General features: G+C 39.9%; 1 protein-coding gene across 1 annotated transcript in view; it reads right to left on the bottom strand.

The window, feature by feature from the left end:
* The window catches only part of NAALADL2 (N-acetylated alpha-linked acidic dipeptidase like 2), a 644,640-nt gene extending 624,682 nt beyond the window's left edge, over positions 1-19,958 (bottom strand). Inside the window, exon 1 of the mRNA XM_075031410.1 lies at positions 19,166-19,958. The gene's annotated coding sequence lies outside the window, so the exon portion shown is untranslated. The remainder of the gene's footprint in view (positions 1-19,165) is intronic.
* Positions 19,959-20,273: the final 315 nt, after the last annotated feature.

Below are 20,273 nucleotides of genomic sequence, written 5' to 3'. Positions count from 1 at the left end.
AAGTGTGGAAACTTTAAGAGACAGTTTTGTGATTAAAAAAAGAGATAACGAAATGGACAGAAGTTGTCAAAAGAATTTTCATCTTGCTTTACATTTACTGAAATAAGTATCGATTGATACACTCACAGTTTCATTGCAGTAAGCATTAGATTAGGGCTATTGAACTAACTCAAGATGATGCATTGCATGACAGCTAGAAAAATTAAACATAGTTCAAGCTGCAATCTTGTCAGATCTCAGAAAACAGACAGGATATGAGTGATCTGATAGGAAACTTCCATGGAAAGCTGGGAAATCCAGCTGGGGATTCAGCTCCCATTCCTACTGAGCAAATGCCCAGACAACTTGGTTCTAGAGGCTGAGACTTCAACCCAGGCTTCTGACCACAGTGATCATTAACAACCACCAGTAACACCTTTTGCGGGTTAATCCTCTTGTTCTTGAAAAGCACTCCAGCAACACTTCCATCCATCTCAACACAGAATAGCCCTAGCTTACAAAGCTCACACATACAGGAATAAAAATGAATGCTTTTGGAGAGTCCTTGAATGGAGCTGCTTAAGTATTTTTATTATTTTAATGCCAGAGAAGACCTATATGATTAGAAAACAGGGCAGTTACAAATAGGGTACACCATCAATCTTCCAGTAAGGAGTGCCCTTCACTTTACACGCCAGGCAGAAGCGCTGGACTCTTTTCTGCTCAGGAACAACTCTGTGGCTGAAACAATCAACCACAAATGACATTTTTTAAACCACCAGACCACAAAATCTCCCTAGAAACACTGTGTACACTCAGCATATCAGGATGTTGCACATCCTTCATTAAAAGGACCACAGAACCACATTAAAACAACAGCACAGAGGGTTTCTCCTTGCACAGCCCTTCGCACCGCAGGCCCGGAGCAGGAGTTTCCACTCCCAAACTAATGATATGTTCCATTTGTTGAAGAATGGTCTATTTTGAGTAAGTGACAGTGTGCCAAAGCTTTGGAAATGTTGTAGCAAGGTTCACTCTAATGTTAAGATGATTGTATAGATTGTGCCGGAGGAAATTAAGTGCTGCTACAGTTCACTAATGATGTTCACACCTTGGATTCCATTAAAGTGCTTTGGTTATTTCACAGGACTCCACTTACAGTATGTCTCCAGTATTAGCTTGCAATAAGTTCACATTCCTTAAGAAACCTTGAAAACGTGCAACATAATCCCTTTTAACACGATTATGTAAAAATCATCACGTGAACATCAGCAAGAGTCTGGTCCAGAAGAAACTCTGCTAAGTTTTAACTTCTCCTACTTTCAACCCCATCAACCTCACTCCACTGTGAGTTTTCGTATTCATAGAACGGTTTGTGTTGGAAGGGACCTTAAAGATCATCTAGTTCCAAGCCCCCTGCCATGGGCAGGGACACCTTCCATCAGACCAGGTGGCTCAAAGCCCCATCCAACCTGGCCTGCAACACTGCCAGGGATGGACGGGGCATCCGCAACCTCCCCGGGCAACCTGTTCCACTGCCTCACCACCCATGCAGTGAAGAACTTCTTCCTTACATCTAATCTAAATCTACCCCCTTTCAGTTTAAAGCCATTACCCCTCGTCCTATCACTACCTGCCCTTGTAAAAAGTCCCTCACCAGCTTTCCTGTAGGCCCCCTTTAGGTACCAGAAGGCTGCTCTAAGGTCTCCCCGGAGCCTTCTCTTCTCCAGGCTGAACAACCCCAACTCCCTCAGCCTGTCTTCACAGGAGAGGTGCTCCAGCCCTCTGATCATCTGCCCGGCCCTCCTCTGGACTCGCTCCAACAGGCCCACGTCTTTCCCGCACTGAGGGCCCCACAGCTGGACACAGTACTCCAGGTAGGGGCTCACGAGAGCAGAGGGGGAGAACCCCCTCCCTCGACCTGCTGGCCACGCTTCTTTTGATGCAGTCCAGGATACAGTTGGCTTTCTGGGCTGCAAGCGCCCATTGCCGGGTCACGTTGAGCTTTTTGTCAACCAACGCCCCCAAGTCCTTCTGCTCAGGGCTGCTCTCAATCCATTCTCCACCCAGCCTGTAGTTGTGCTTGGGATTGCCCTGACCCACATGCAGGACCGTGCACTTGGCCTTGTTGAACTTCATGATGTTCGCACGGGCCCACCTCTCAAGCCTGTCAGGGTCCCTCTGGATGGCATCCCTTCCCTCCGGCATGTCAACCACACACCACGCAGGTTGGTGTCGTTGGCCAACTTGCTGAGGGTGCACTCAATGCCACTGTCCATGTCACCGACAAAGATGTTAAACAGCACTTGTCCCAAGACAGACTCCTGACAACTGCCACTCATCACTGGTCTCCGTTTGGACATTGAGCTGTTGACCACAACTCTTTGAGTGCAACCATCCAGCCAATTCCTTCTCCACCAAGTGGTCCACCCGTCAAATCCATGACTCTCAATGTTACTTTGCTGCTATAAAGGATAGCACAGACATCCTACTTCACTACAACAGAAATAATTTCTGTGCCCAGTCTTAAGCAAATAAGCAGGGAACGTGATTTACTTCTAATCCAAAGAGATTGATAGCCTTGAGTTTAAAACTATACCTGGCATCTCCCTGATCTTCACTTGCCATAAGAAAGGTAGAAAGAAAGTCCTCATCTGCAAATTACTAAAAATAATCAGCTGCAAGATGTGACCTTGGATAAAGCAATGTTAAATTGGCCAGCAAATTTTTCTGAGGCATCACTGTTATTAACTTGAAATTTTTTCATTTCAGCCTGCCACTGATGCTTGGCAGGTTATAATTTTTCATTTTCTCAGTTGGCTGGTGCTCACTCAAGTAGAGATTATGGAGATAGTGGTGGAGAATTTTTACAAAGAAATTTTTTCCCCTTTCACTCTATCATATCAGGATACAAACACAAATCGTCTTTATGAGGTGGGTTACCTTCCAGGTGTATTAGGATTACTGTTAAAAAAAGATCCTTTGAGTACTCCAATGGTAGGAACAGCTCTTATTTGGAACTCATGAGCTCACCAGTGTGTGAATGAACAGTTGTACAACTACTGCCTGTTTAGCGCATTCCCATATGATGTGGCCTAACTGCCCTTCCATTTTACAGCTAATATACAGTAAGATTTTTACAATTTTACTGAATTAGTCCTTTCCCTTGAAGTGACCACTTTTTTTTTTTTTAAAGCCATTGATCGCTTTCTACTAAAGGAGAGTATTCCCCACTCATGACAAAGTATGTTTGGCTCCGTATCACCTTCCCACTCTCTCATCATTCCTTTGCTGCTGATTTAATGCATAAAAGCTGTAATAAACAGCTCCTCCCAGTGATCCATTCTGGAAAACACTTCCTGCTTCTTAAGTGTTTGAGGTTTGGGGTTTGTTTTGATTTGCTGTTTGTTTTTTTTTTTATTTATTTCCCTTTTTTCCCAAATATCTTCTGCTCACAAGGAAAATGTCCAGAATACAAATATCTAACTGAACACAACACAGATCCAAATATGCAATTTCATTTAAGTTACTCGGTCTCTGGTGATGAACCAAAGCATCCTTTTGCCAGACATTTATCTTTGACTAAGAATACCTGTCTCTCAAGACAACCCTGATGCAGGAATTGTACGTGATATGCTGTGAATATTTGCAGAGCTTTCCTCATTATCAAAAAAGATTTTTCTATTACTATTATTCTAGTTAGAGCTTATGCTAGAAGATACATTGTTAGGGGAAGTCAAAGAACACATTAAAGCCTGGTACATGAGAAGCATAAGTCACGGTGGAATGCATTATCATCGATCAGAAACTACAGTTCACATGAAGCTGGAGACACTATGATGTTGTTACTACTAGATCAGCATTAAGTTACAGCCCAAAGGATATTAACACAGCCTGACAAAACATATCATTGCCTCCATAATTATCCATTTTTAGCCTTCCTATTCAAACCATGAATATTCAGTACAAAGCAGCATAGGCCTGTTGCGATCATTGACCTGAGTGCACAACGAAACAAGGTCACATTTATTTATATTGCCTTTGCTTTGTCTTTTTTAATTGTATTTTCAAGTATTCATTATCCTAGCAACTGTCTTGTTACATTTTCATTCTTGATACATTGATTGCCATTGAGAATAAGCTTCATCATTCATTCAATGAGATTACAATCTTGGCTGAAGTCTAGAGTGACATAATGAGGTTTCTTAAGTCATATGACTATACAAAACTACAATCCTTAGATCAAACTCACTGCTTTTTATTGCAATTTCTGAAATTTCTTTAGAAAGACAGCACAACATCACTCATTTTATAGACAGGGAAGCAAAAGCACAGGAAAGAAAAGCAGCCTTGGCCAAGGCCACACAAGGGAACAGTGGCTGCATTTGAATATTGACCAAATCTTCGAAATCTAAGTTCATTACCTCTTCTGTTTAGTTAGATATTCATATTCTGGACATTCTCCTTGTGAACAGAGGATATTCACAAAAAAAGCAAAAAAAAAAACCTCGAGTTCTTAAAAAAAAGCAGTTGAGACCGTATTCTTAAAGTTCATGACTACATTTCCAATACCCACACAGTCTAGAGAACAACAGATTATGTCATCTGAGGAGCTCCCCAAAAGCCTATCCCCAGCTTTGACAGAGCTACTAGTTTTCTGTTTCCTGGCTTACAACCCATGGAAAGCTGCTTTTAATATCTCCCAGTCCCATTAACACATCCAGCAACACCACGAAATCAGCACGCTGGGAGCACAGGGACCTCCATGCCTCTTGCAGCCTCAGAGCATCGAGCAGCCTCCTGAGTAACTCCAGCAGGTAAGGAATACAGCTGGATGGAATCGATCCTTCTGTACTTTATGTAGACGGAATACTAGTTTGATCATGCACAGTTTGCAGAATTATTTAACTTCTACTCAGATAAAATATTAGCTCTGCTCTTGGCATTTTAATTCTGATTTAGTAAAGTATTTTTTCAATTAACTTGGAACTAGGTTGGAGAAACTATATTTCAGTAATATATAAATATATTATTATAACCTAGTTTATAAACAGGCTTTTGGGGGGGTTGGGGTTTACATTTCTTAATTCACCTCTCAAACTGGACTCATTCTATAAGCTGATTAACATTAATTTACCTCTGTTAGTGACCACTTGTTCCAGTCAAAGCATATCATGTGATGGGGGGCGGCGGGGGAAACAAAAAAGGACACAACTAACTTGTATTAGTCAAGTCTGCATTAGTCAAAACAGCAGTACAAAACACTCAAAGTCTTTTCACACATTTCTTTCCACCAAATTAATTCTCTTCGAACTACCAAATTTGCAGTAGGTCTGACCTCAAATCCACTAGAGTCTAACAACAAACATTTTTGGATGAGAACAGGCATGAACTACAGATGCGCTGAGCTGCAGCTCTCTAGCAATCTCTAAGTAAGATCTCTGCTTGTTAAAAGGAAACAAAATGTGATAGTACTAAGAGTTGAATTTTAGAAAAAAAATAGTTTGAATCCTTACAAGGCCTGCCTGAAACTAATAAACTCACACAGAGATCAGGAAAAATCAAATTGAAATAAGCTATTCACAAATGTTTGTTACTTATGCATAAAACTTTCATAAATTCTCACTAGGAATCCAATTCAGAAAGCTACTCTTGAAGCAAAGAATGGAATATAAACACATTCCAACTTCCTTTGCTGGAATTTTTTTTTTTTTTAAACTGAATCCCACCCTAGCTTAGCACTATGGCCATGCATCTCAACAATTCAGACTTGTCTTAGGTACTCATTATTGTAGCCTAACCTTTACAAGTCTACTCTGTATACGATATTCTACTCTGTGTAACAAGACCCCACTCTCTCCTCATGGCATCTTTTACTATTAATTAAAAAGATTCCTTTGATGCCCACTGACGTAAGAAGATGCAAGTTTTGTACTCTCCCCTTAGTATAATAAGCTGACTTCAAGAATACAAGTATTGTTCTTATGCAGGTATTGCTCTTATGCCAACCTATGTGCATAAGGACTACGTGGAAGGGACCCTGCAGGTGCGAGAACTGGGGTTGTTCTCATCAGCTCTTGACCTTCAACTGGGAAGTCAGATCGGACTGTTGAAGCATTCAGAGCACTAAATGGGCAACACTGACATCCCATATTTTGTTTTAGCCATTTGTAAAGCTTTTATAGTCATCTGAGTTTGCCAGTGACGGCAGATCTTTATTCATGAAACAAGTAATTATCTCCTCATGAAGAAGTGGAATCACTGAGATTTCAACAAAAATTCTTCATTAATCTGTTGAGTTAGCAGAGGGAAGCATATAATATCAAATATGAATGCTTTACTGAGCAAGAGCCCTGACTTAAGCACTGGGTGGTCAACCTATAAATCCAGAGATCTAAGTTTAATTTCCCCCAAATTGGGCTGACTAAAGCAGTCACTACAAAAGCCTAGCACCTCAGATACTAGATATCTCAGGTTCATTTTGGATTGGTACATACTCCAGGTAAAGTCTTTTCTTTTGCCTAATACACCCACAGATCCTCACCCTGGAAACTTGGGCTTAAAACAATGTCAGAAGAAGCCTAAAGAGAAACAAAGGTTAGTGGCTGGGGGAAGGAATAAATCTTGTCCAGATTTTCATATCTAAATAACGGAAAGACACTGGGCTGCTAATGAAAATAATTTAGAAGTTTACAAATCAAGGCATGTATTTTAGTAGGAGGCTGTTTTAAAAATATATATATATTTGCAATATTAATCTATAATCCACTAAAGGAAGACTGATTTAAAAAAAAAACAAACCTGGTTTAACTTCATGACATCTGATTGCAAAATCCTGCAAATTTTAGGCTGTGTATATTTAATTTGTTCAAGTCTGACCTGCTGTTCAGTCCACGTGACACAGCCAAGGGAGTACATAAAAACAAATCCACAAGTACTACAAAAATGCTAACAGCCTTCAAAAATGCACCCTGGAAAAGCTCCAGAAATCTCTCATCTTAACAGTATCTTAGATAAACACTGCACCCCTCTTTACTTAGTATTGCTGTTCTTGTTATGAAGCCCTGATAAACCAGAGTCTCAGTATTGAGTCTGCAGAAAGTACTCCTGATTAAATTATTTTTCATTGGCACTTCCTTTTAATTTTTAACCTGCTGCAATAACTAACAAAGTACAGCACAGACCTCTGAAGACCCTGATTAGTGAGGATTAAAAAACCTTCTGAAACAAACAGATATCACACACACACACTGTACTGCATGTTATGGTACAGTCAGTGCCTATAGGAGTATCAGAAATGAAGTCTTCAGAAAAGCCCTGATTTAAAAAAGATTACCAGGAAAGACTGAGGTAATATTTACATTAGCTTCTGTAAATTAAGGAACTTGTTGGTGCATACAAAATGTTCCTAGGAAGAGTTATTTAGCTAATCAAGACAAGAAGATTCCGATGTCTAGATTGCCATCAGTGATTTACTCAAGTTTTATCTATTTCCAGATTGCCGGCTTCCTGTTGTTTGCAAAATATCTACCCAAGTTCCCACTCCAAGCAAATCAGAACAAGGGTCAGTCCACATTTTAAGCCCGTTTGTGAGGCACATCTCATATCACTGTAAGACAACTTCCTCTATACAGTTTCAAAGAAAAATCTCTTCTTTTTCATTTTTCTTCATAAACCAGTATAAATTGGTGTCAATCTGCACTTTTAAATAGAGGTACATTCACACAGCTGGTTGGAATACTTCACATTGCACGAGGTAACCAAATAAGTGTTTCTAAATGGAATTCCTCCAAAAGCAAGAGATAAACAATAAATGGATTAATATTCTCTAGGGAGCACTGTAATAATAATCTCTGAAGTTTTTCCTACAGCTTTCAGTTAATTTATTCTAGAACCAATAGTGTAAATGCAAGCCTTCTAACAGAATAAAACCCAAATTTCCAGTAATGTGGTTTTAAGATCTAAGTATCTTGACAGTTTCCCTTTAAATCACATTTATTTCAATTCTGAAAAACTGAATTACTTTGATATATCTTTTACACTGGCACTTTTATGCCTTCTCAGGACATCAGTGATTTTCAGACTTTTGAACTGGTACTAAAAATAATTACGCACTAAAGGTCAAGAAAAATTTTTCCCTCTTTTTTTGGTAACACTTCTATCTCATCTTTCTAGGAAGTATCATTAATTAGCTCCTTTCAACCAAAAAAATAGTATTTCCATTAAACATAGAACGAATTGGACTTCAAAACTGAATCACACAAAGTATCTGCTAGAAAAAGGAATAAATTACTTAAGGCTTTGCCACTTAGAACATATTATAGTAGAAAGTAGTCCTTATACATCAGTATTATTTTTCAAAAACATACTTAATCATGAGAAAAATGGAACAAGAGTTAAGTTTTTTCAAATCTCTCATTTATGCTTGAATGACATGCCAAAAAAACCAATCCTGCATTAAGAAGCAGCATCAAGAGCAAGGATTTTACTTATAATAATTCAACTATAATTTGATACTCACAACCACTTTTTCCCCCCCCTCCTTTCATGTATTGGAACACAAGTCTTTTACTGGAAGAAAGACTCAATAATAGCTCCCTTACACCTCACCCCACCCACCCTTCCAAAGACAGTCAATACATCTGCTCTTCGATATCAATACACACAGACAACTCCATCGAAGCCTGATCTGTTAGCAACTAGACAACAAACATGTTTCAATCTTACCATTATACATACAGTTTGTAGGAGAAGCACTAACACCTATTTCAAAAGGGAGACCATTTCAGGTTACTTTCACATAATTTGAGATAACAATGCAATAAATTGTTCAAACTATGTACTTCCTAATAAACACACATTTCCTTTAACACATCTCTGATTCCTCTTAGAATATGAACTCAGAAAAACTCCTATGAATATTCTCTACAACCTTTCTGGAACTATTTTCAAATTCAGAAGCCACAAGCCTATATGATCAAGATTGCACATACATAAATAAATTCTTGTATGCTTACATACTTTAGTATATAACCACTACATATATGAAAATGTGTATTTCATTTCAGTTCCCTATACCCAGAGGTACATTGATAATTTTTATGTGCAAGAACCATCTGTACATTACTCAAAATAAAATAGCAGTATGTTCCTTTTTACAAACAAAAACCAACAATGAAAAAATAACTTTACCAAAAAAAAAAAAAACAACCACAAAACAAACTCCACACTTGCGCCACAGAACTATCCTATGTTTGAACATACATCCCAGGAAAATTTTTGCTCCTGGGAATTTCTGTTTCTGAAGTGCTGGACCTTTGAACATTCATATTAATTAAAACAAAAAAAAAGAAATCACTTGAAATATATTCTCTTTTCCTGCAGAGCAGACCTTATTTGATCTAAAAAACTGAAGTATTCTTTAGAACTGGTTTAAAAGCTGAAATCCATGTAAAATACACATGCAAATTTAGTGAATTTAAACTTTCATAGTTTCAAAGTTAATTATTCACTCAACTAAAATCTGGACTTAAGTACTGGCATAGAAAAAACATCAAGAATGAAGTATCTATGCAGAATCAGTTTTTGTTATGTGGAGTATTAACAGTGCAGAAAAGCCAGTTAGACTGCACGGGAAATGAGTATTTTTCCACACACACACTTATGAAAAACAGCTGTTAGAAAACACTACGAAAAAACTTTTTGACCAAGGATGAAAATGAGAAAGCATGTCCCAAAGTATTCATTTTCAAAGTGTTACAAGTAGGTGGATCAAGCAAGTAAAAAGAAGCCACAACCCAGTAATCAAGAAAAGCTCCGTATTAAAATTGCAAAGTCTGATAATTGATCAGAACTAAAGATGCTTTCCCCTACTTGGAAACACTATGTTCTCCACAGCCTCTTTGCTCACTACATGTATTTTACTTTTTTTTTTTTTTTTTTACTATTTCCATGAAGACAAAAATCAAGCCATCTGGCTTGTGCCAGACATACTTGCCCGTGTTGTATCTGTTTTTCAAATAGCAGACATTCATCAAGCATCTAATACATGTGATTAACTGGTAGGAAAACAAGAATTCAATCTGATTTAAAAATATCTTTGCATTTGTTCTCATTCCATCCTGGGAGAAAACTGGATACTTTTGCATGCTTGTCTGTGAGAAAGAAGTCTGAATAACCAGTAGTTCAGCATGTTGAACATATGCTCACATATCAGCTCTGGGCCAATACTTTGGCCTGAAAACAAGACCAGGCTTCTCCGAGAATTTCAACATATGCCTCTTGTGTAAGCACTTACGTAAACAATATTGTATAGGCTTTATTTCTCACTTGATACAGTAAAAATACGCAGTAATGCGGCACCTCACTACTAAAAGAAAAATTAGAGGCACATTTCTGACACTATGTAACTATCTCCCCTTTTTAATTGGAACTTTTTTTTTCTTTTCCCCAACTTGATGCACGGTCTGAGTTGCTGTTACAGTCCCATTTACAGAACACAGAAGAGGGCACTGCATTGCAACTGTCTCCTTTAATGGTTAAGAGAAACAGCAGTCTGATCTGTCAATTCTTTTCTTCCACAGGTATTCTCAGAGACCTCTAAATGAGTAAATCCACTAATATTTTAACAGGCTTCCATAATTCAGCCTCAGGCAGTCTACTATACTAGCCAGAGGCACAGTACACTTCACTTTTATATACAGGTGAGCCCCAAGGTTCCAGTTTCTTCCTCAGAGGTAGTTCCTTCATACCATAGATGCTCTGCAATGGTTCCCACAGCAATAGCCAATATCAGCAGGAAAATTACAAAATTCTCCAAGTCCCCAGCATAATTCTTTATCTGTTGTAAATATAAGGTGTGTCTCTACAGCACTTCAATATTCTTCACTGCCCTCTAATTACAGTTTCAAATATTCATGCAAGAAATAATTTCTGTGCCAGAGTTCATATGGATTTGTTCCTACTAAAATAGTTCTAAAACCAAGTTAGTTGAAGGAAATCACCACAAGGAACATATGTTTTTTAACATACCCAAATATTGCCATTAAAATGGAACAGTGAAAGACAACTAATTTAGACAGCAATACAATGTAAATCCCTGCCCTTAGTCTCACCCAGCATGATGTTTGTGATTCATAGATGTAAATCTCTCAGAACACATTTATAAAAAAGGCATGTTTAATAATACAATGTTTCAAAGCAGCCTGCAGTTTCCACCTATTAATTCATCTGAGACTTTACCGCCAAATACATTGTCTTCCACAATTGCCCTGATCAGTGGATTTCAAATTTCACATTAAAAGACAAACAGGAAAATTAATCATCTGCCAACTATTTTTCCTGGGGGGTTTTGTATCAAATTTAGAGCTCACGAAGTACATCAAATTGACTGTAGAGAACCAACTGTGACAGTATATGGGATGCATCCAAAGGTGTTGAAGGATTTGGCTAACGTCACCAAAAGACCGCTCTCTATCAGCTTTGCAAAGTTGTGGCAACTGAAGGAAGTCGTAAGGACTACAAGAGTCAAGTGTTACGCTCATCTGTAAACAGGCACAAATGAAGATGCAGGATCTTGAGATCATTCAGCCTTACCTCAGTCCCGTCTTGCCAAAGTATGGCACACAAGAAATTTTCAGCAAGCAACCGTTACCTGCACGTGGACACCAATCCACATTATAAAAATACAGTGAAATAAAGCTACAGACGGTCATCGTAACTCCACGTCTTTACTGACTTTAAAACATACTGACATCAAGTGTAATATAACCTGGTATGCTCCGGAAGAGCTAGAAACAATAATTTCCACTTAGACTATCTGGAATAAAGCAGTAGCTTCAAAGCGTAAAACTTACTTGAAGCCCCACATACAAACACCATCTGCTCTTTTGCAAAAGGTATAACATTTGAAATAACATTCTTTTCTCTTCCTCTTACTACACACCATCATGGAGAGAATAATTTTATTTATATAAAGAGCCTGCAAAATGAAGTTCCATAAAAACAGGAGCATATGGCCAAATAATTCTGAATAGCACTTAGCATATTCATCCGTAAAATAAGAACTATAATGGGTAGATAAATACACCCAAGTCTGCTTGGAAATTGCCAGTATACACATGGTTTTCTGCAAATAATTATTTTTTTAAGAATTTCTCACCCATCACTCCACACAGATACTTCTCATTATGGTTTTGCCAAAGTTAACCTTTTCAAACCACAAACTTGGCCTATACCCCCTTACATCATACATATTGACAATAGTCTTAGGTCTAAGTCAGTGCATTAAAAAAAAAAGATTTGTCTTTCATAAACGTTAAATTTTCATCACCATTACAAAGAAAACACTTGAAACAAATATAGGCAATCCCTAACATGAATGTAAATATGAAGTAGAAAAGGTAAAACCTGTGTGGAGCTATTTAGAACATTAAATAAAATGCCTAAACATAAACTTAAGACAAGAAATAATCATTTAAAAAATAAAAACAACCCTGAAGGAAAATATGTACACATCTATAAATTACCTTCTGCTATTAAGAAGGAGAAAAACAATGCATGGTCAAACATCCCTACGTTGCACATGCACTCATGCAGGATTTTCTGTAATTACAGCATTTGGAATCCTCCCTTTCTTTTCTTCCAACAGTACTTCATACATCTATCACCCACTGGTTCCTAAGCCATTAAGTACTTTTCATTGCACAGTTTCTTCTAGTAAGTGGCTTAGAATTTGTTGGCTGAGCCCTAAAAAAAACACTTTTGCAGACATCTCCAACTCCTACATTGATCAATACTACAACAAATATCTAGCTTTCTCTTCAGCGCATATCATGAAACTTTCTGGATACTTGCACACTATCACTTGAGACAAGAAGTACAATCATCTTCATACTCTCAAAAATCCTTCCAGATGCAGACTTTTCCTGCTCTAATTTGCTGCAGTATTATAACCAGCTGGTCCTCATTGCATACACGAGTCAGTTCACCAAACCAGGCTCTTCTAATCACTTCCCTGGTCATTGCTTCAGTATCTTCAGGGATTTAAGCAAAAAGACTGGTTTCACTGAGTGATGTGGGTTTGCTTGGGCCGCCTTCATTTATTTTGATGATCCTCTCGTCATATTGAAGGCTGATTCCCGATATCTTCTCCAAAAAGGTAAAGAGTTTATACAAGACAGTCATATCTTATCTGACTTGCACTTCAGCTTGATTTCTGCTCTTCCTGTCAAACTTAAGTCTCAAAAGGAGGTTTCACTATTCTAATTTAAAATTCTTTTATTTCTACTTATGCTGCCTACAATTCCACTAAGCCTAAGACCTGAAAGCATCACCTGCTAAAGGCATGTAAAACTGAGCACACTAAAAACCTCAGAACATTCCTGCTGGCTCTTCACTGCAGGAGATAATGCATTATAACACAGATTTCCCCGAAATCTCTGCGGGATCTACAAATCCCTCCTTGCAAACCCTCCAATAATTCCCACACACACACACAGAGTAGGCTCTTCTGTTAACCAGCCTGTTGTACTCAGCTGTCTTCTAAAGCAGCCCAAGTGCTCTCTTCCATGCAAGTTACTCAAAGACAGCAGGATTTTTTTTATATTTTTTTTTTTAATTTCACCTTTCTTTCAGACTCTGGACTTCAACTACCTTTACTTCCACAATATTTCATGGAAACTTGTAAGGACTCTTAGCAACTGGCATGTTAATCTAGTATTTAGAGACAATGACCAAGACCTACTAATGCAGAAATTGAGTGTAATGACATCTTTACATTGCTGAAGAATTTCGCTGCCAACATGACTTAGCAATCTTCAGTACAGAACTTATTCTAGAAGTTCATTGTTTCCAAGCATTCCAGACATTTCTGAAAGTCTCAAGTTAAGCATCAGCTCTGTTCTAATTTCAACAGTATCCTGGGTTAAAGAACCATATTTTATTACTTTCTTTTTATGTAAATTCATGTATTTAGAAACACAAGGAATACTGTGATTGTCTACTCTGACTTCTATAGAACATGGATATAGGCCTTCAATTTTTATTCAGGTACATCTTAAAGGAAAAATACCACATTTAAATTAAAATTTTCCTTTGATGAATATTATACCATAACCCGCAATAAATTACCCTCATTGCTGAAGATGCATTTCTTATTTCTATCGCAAATGCATCTGGCTCATATTTTAGCCAATGGATCTTGTTATACCAACATTTTCTGCTTCATCATACAGTTTCTGTTCACAATGCACACACTTAAACATTGCAATCAAGTCCCTCCTTGCCTTTCTCTTTGATAATATTTAACATATTAAGCTTTTGGAATTTCTCCCTCTGGAGCTATTTTCAACCCATATTCATTCTTACGGTTCTTCTCTGAATTCTCTTTGACTTTAACATCCTCCTTGAAGTATGAAAGCCTAAACCTCACAGAGGATTCTTGGAGTGGTCTCATTCATGTCAAATACAAAGATGCTGTACATTTCCTGCTTAGTCATATATAGATTGGATCATATTGAACTTTTTCCTCAAGATCTCCCATAATTTAATCTGTATTTACATGGAAAATAGTTAATGAGAAGCTCAAAAACAACAATAAAGAGAGGACAAAGGAACAGACCCAATGATCCTACCAATTCAACCTCCCAGATGACTCTTAGATATTTCCCTCTGCCTACACGCATGTGCTTGGGTGGCATTTCCTTCTGATTTTCAAGCAGAAACCGCAGAACTATACAATGGCTGGATCCTTTGCCTATGTATAAAGGAGGAACGCAGCACTTACTAGTATAGAGAGTTTGGAGTTAACCAGTCTGAGTTAAAAGTCAAGGTTTACTGAGGTCAACAACCAATGTCAATAAAGTCAGAATATCGATCTTCAACACAAGTAATGGATCAATAATAAATAATAGCACATTCTCACTTTTATTCAGCTCCTGTACTTATTCTGTGGTTCTCAGATATTCACACAGAACTGCAAGCACATTTGTACAAGAAACCAGAACAAAAAGTGTTCGTGAACCTTTATTTGATTACTTCTTGATTACATTTTCAGATATTCAAACCTTAATATTTTTCTCCCTGCTAGATTCCAGCTGACCAACAGAACCCACGGCTAGTAAATGGCTCATAGAAAATAACTGCTCTTCTGCACTTAGCTTGTGCTGTAAGAACTGTACTCAATTTTTGCTTTATAGGAACGATATAGTTACTGTAGAATGAATGATGACCTTCCCCACTTCCCTGCACAGTAATGTTAACCAAGCATACACAACTAACATAACCAGTAGGTGCATATTTGAGGAGAAACAAAGTGCTTTAATGCACATGTTGCTAAGGCTCCAAGAATAGAGTGCATTGTTTTCAACTGATCATAACTCAGTCAGAACACCAAGTTACTTCTCAATGGAGGCAATTTCCACGTCAAATTTCAACTCTCAACCACTTCAGCAATGCAGTTAAGGAACATGAAAATATTAAAAAAACACACACAAAAAAGGAAAAACAGGAGACAGGAAAGTGTTTCTTCTCTTCACTTCATGATTTAGGTGCACAGTGGGAGTGGAGGGAATCAGGGTTTTTTCACTGTTAAATAGTATAGCTGTGTTGATGTGAGTTTTTATGCTGACATGCTCTGGAAATCTAAAACTTCTGAATCTAAACTCAGCACTGACTTTAAAAAAAAAAAAAAACACGCAAAAAAACCCCCACACACAAAAAAGACAGACAACCACAGTAGTCAGGAACAAAAACAAGTGCTTTCTTTACTGCTCTAACAATCTTACCCAAGCCTCTGGAAGAGAAATATAAGTGGACAGAGGGAGGAGAGACATCATGCCTAAAAGATTTCAGTTCAAAGAAGTTTGGTTTGCAATCAAAAGAACACATACGTAAGTTTCAAAAGTTTATAATACAGGAGGTCCAAACAAAAATACAAGTACCAACAAAGCAGTTTCGCTGCAGAAACTAGTAGCCAGCATAGCAGTCTTGTGAACTAAACTGTGGTGCACATTCCATGGAAGCGCTAGTGCAAAATTTTATATCCATAGAAGTGCATTTCCTCACACCAACACAAAAGAGTTCCGCTCTTGGCAGTCCATACACAGACTCAGTGGTTGCTGGTTTGCCAACAACCTGTTGAGAAGATACAAATATAGTGTCGGTCTCCTTTGTACACAGCCACCTAACAGAAGGTTTTGGTGTACAGTATTAGAACAAACATGACTGACATTCCCAACACCGGTTGTGGTTTATGCTGAGACACATCAGGCAAGGAATCAAGCAAAAATAGTCCCAGAAAGCTACTTCTTCCAATAGATCAAACACACAACGAAAGTCAAACGCCAGCAAAACCAAGAATGGCACCACTGTATCTCCACATGGCAAGAAAAAGAAACAACTTTCTCCCTCAAAAAAAAAAATAGACATTCAGTATCTGTTCTGTCTCTCACAGCTCAAGATAACACCTGTATTTCATTGCTGCGTTAATTATAGCCATCTTCAGGAAAGCGTTATGACTCTTGTTTTACAAACCAGCAAACCAAAGAGTTACCTGCACAGGAAGGCAACTTCCAGGATCCCAGTTCTAAGTTTTATCACTAATTCAGAACCATCTATCAGGATTTCCTCACGTTACATTGCATACTGCTAATAAACTTATTTATAAATATATTTATAGATACATACGCTTAAGCACCAAAGCAAATGTCACACTGTGGGGGAGGGACACGCACAGGACAGACCCACACACAACAGCCTAAGCACCGATTCTATACTAAATAAATACACCGTACTGCAGGAATGCTATCTTGGCCAACAAAAGTACATTAAGAGCAGGAGCTCCAGAGCCAGTGAAAAAGTCTGAGAATTTAGAAGATGTCTATTTGACAGATTAGCCATAATGAAGACCTACAGCACACATTCCCTGGAGGGTTACATGTACATCACTAAGAACTACTCCTCTGAAATAAATCTGTTCATTAAGGGGAAGAAAAAGCACTTTAAAGGTCTATTTTTGTCTAGTATGCATTCATACCTGGAGGTTATTTAAGAAGGGGAAAAAATAATGCAGGTATGTACCACAGTAAGTGACAAGCTAAGACTTCAGCTATGAAGATTAACAGAGCAGGAAGTCATATGATTCAGCATGACTATTAGGAGCTGATACCACAAAAAAATTTGCAGCTTGTGACACTCATATGAACCATGAGCATCTTTTCATGGACTTGGACAATTCTGACATTTTTACCACTTAATCCTTTTTTCTGCTTTCAACAAAAAGTTGAACTTTTTGAGAGTTGGACCAAACTCTTCAAAGCAAACTAAACAGCCTCCCATTAGCACAAACAGATGTATCGCTTCATTATTGAGCAATTTGGCCTGTTAATGTTGTCTCAGCTATCTTCAACAATGTAAAACTGTTTTTACTTTAAGGATGTGAAAAAAAATTGCAACGTTTAGATAGACACTTAAAACAAGAAAAACCTGACGAAACTTGGGAGAAAAGTGGTTTTCTGCCCGATTTTTTTTTTTTTTTAAGAAAATGTCTGTATAGCTCCACAGCTTTTCATTAAAAAAATCCAGCTAAAAAAACCTGCAAAAGATCTGCTACAAAAGATCATTCTTTGGCTTGTTTCAGGTGACTAACTTTACAGTAGATTATCGCACAGTTAAGACATCTACTAGGAATGTGATCCAAGACCAAAATTCAGAAGATACTCTTCAGTCTTTTGACGATACTGAAGATAAATGCTGCATTACGGATGCACTGGGACTCATACAAGAGCTCTTTAGATTAAAATTCTAAAAATATATGTAGCATTGCCTGATATACAGGATTCTGGCATCGTTACAGTTTCAGTCATCTAATGCTTTCCATGTGCTAACCACCGAACAAATAAATTTGCCCGTAAATGCAAGAAATACGTACCAAGTAATAAATAAGCCAACATGAAACGGACTGTTCATATTAGGGTAAAATCTAAATTCTTTATTTCTTCCCTGAATATTTCTGTCCAGATGACTCGGCAACAGCGCTGCAAATTTCGGCTGAAGTCAGCAAGATGCCTAAGCACTGTTTGCAAATGTCAACTCCATAGCCTTTACAGAGTACATTTTAATTACAATTTCGAGGGCATCTCAGTTAAGGGAGACTTACTGTACAGAAACCTACTGAAGTCCAGGAGCTCCACGTGGATGGAGAAACCAAGACACTGCAGATCACACAGCGGGACTACAAAGTTATCCTACAGGGAAATGTGTCAAATTACTCATGTATGTTTCAGGTAATCTAAGGGTGCACAAAACGAGGGAGGGGAAAGCACGTTTTCATCCAGTTCATTGCTCTGAAACATGAAAGTTTTCAAGGTGCCACATACCACTACGTTTCGGGGTTTCTTTTTGAATATTTAAAATCTTTAAAGGACCTAGCACACAATTCCGCACAGAACTCAGCTGCTAAACCTAGCCAAGTCAACGCTTGCGTCTGGTTTCTCAACGCAGCGAGGCGAACAGAAGGCAAACGGTAAAATACTCCGAGTTAACTCGGAAGCGGGAACGAGAAAAGAGCGGGAGGACGCCGCTGCCCCGTCCCGCAGGACGCACTGCCGATGCAGGTTTACCTGTTCCACCGCCAGCCGCAACGCACTCAACCCGGGACCCTCCTTCCCCAGCCAGCGGAGAGAAAAAAAAAAAAAAAAAAAAAAAAAAATCGCGCTGACGGAAGAGACACGCCGTTCCCTGAATCCCCACCCTTCATTAGCAGACGGCAGCGCCGGAGCAATTAGCGCCCGCGCGTGCCCCGCGGAAGGGCGCGCGGTTCCCCGCTCACCTCACGGCGGCGGCGAGGGAGCAGCCACGGAGCCCGCCGCGGTTGGCTCGGAGCTACTTTTTTTTGTTGTTTTTCTACCGAGTTTAGAGTTACTTTCAGAAAAAGAAAAAAAAAAAAAAAAACACCCACAAAACTGCCTCGCTTCGACAAAGTTTCCCCCCCTCCGCTGCCCTACGGCGCTGGCGTGAGGTCGAGCCCCGGCTGACAGCCGGGCTCCCCAGCAGCCCCGCAGACGGACGGACCGGCCTCCCGCGCAGAGCTGAAATACCGGTACCGGGGGAGAAGGGACGGGACCGGCGAACCCCGGCTCCTCGCTGCCCGCCCTCCCGCCTCCTCCCCTCACCGCCGCGCCGTTACCTGCCCGCCCCGGGTGCCCCGGCGCCGTACGGCCGCCCCGCGCTCGCCGAGGGAGGTTTTCAGCAGCCGTAAAGCGGGGAGCGCGCTCTCCCCCAGCGGCCGCGGCCGAGCAGGGGCCACCCCAGGAAGCGGCCCTCCGGGCGGCAGCGGGCTTTCCCCCCCCACACACACACACACACCCCGCTCTGGGGCAGGCTGGGGGCGCCATGCCCTTCCTCCGCTTCGTCTTCGGAGCACACCCCGGCTCGCCCACCTCGGGGGTTCCCTACCTGCGCGGAGAGCTGGTCCCGCCGCCGTGAGGGGCCAGACCGGGCCGGGCCTGCCCCCCCCAACCACCCCCTTCCCCAGTCAGCCGGGGCCGAAGCAGAAGAGGGACACCCTGGTCCCGGGGAACGCGGGGAGAAGAAAGTTTGTGGAAAGCTGCTCACACGATGTGGCAACAGGTTGGGCAGGTTAACGTGCGTGGCAGTTCGCGGCATTTCAAGCCGCAGAGCCGGCGGGCGCAGCTCCTGCGGGGTGAGAGGATTTCCCCCACCTCACAGCGGCGGTCGAGCCTTGTTTTAAGGCTTTTTGGTGATCACTTGGGATACGCAGGATTTTGTACAAGTTAGGCGGTAACAAAACTCTGTACCCACAGACCCGGCACCTGGGAGAGGAGAGTAGTCAGGTGCACCCAGCACCAGGCAGGACCCGCAGGTTTTCCCAGCACAGCTCTGTGGGAGTGAACATCTGAGCACTACGGACACGCGTCTGACACCCATAATCAGCAGGACTGAAAGGCAAGAGTGCACAGTTTCACAGGTGTCTGAACTGCTGTAATTATATTGCTTTCACAAAGCCTCTTAATGTCCATAGCTAAACTTTGATCTTGAATGCAGTCCCATTACAATACCGTCTCCTTATAAAAAAGGAATTTCCTCAATACCGATTAATGACTTAGTTCTGCTTGGAAGCATTTTACTGTTCATTCTGTCCTAAATCTACAATTTGTCCTGTAATCCAGGGTGCTACCACACAAGCTACAGGGCTCAGCTGTCTTCAACAAAGGCAGGAGAAGTAACAGCCTCTTAAATTTCACTGTCTTAAGTCAGGGTTGGTATTGTTTAAG

Source organism: Buteo buteo, chromosome 7 (assembly GCF_964188355.1).
Source record: "Buteo buteo chromosome 7, bButBut1.hap1.1, whole genome shotgun sequence".
In the NCBI taxonomy this organism is placed as follows: Eukaryota; Metazoa; Chordata; class Aves; order Accipitriformes; family Accipitridae; genus Buteo; species Buteo buteo.
The sequence above is the reverse complement of the archived record's forward strand: the minus strand, read 5'-3'. Positions and strand labels throughout refer to the sequence as shown.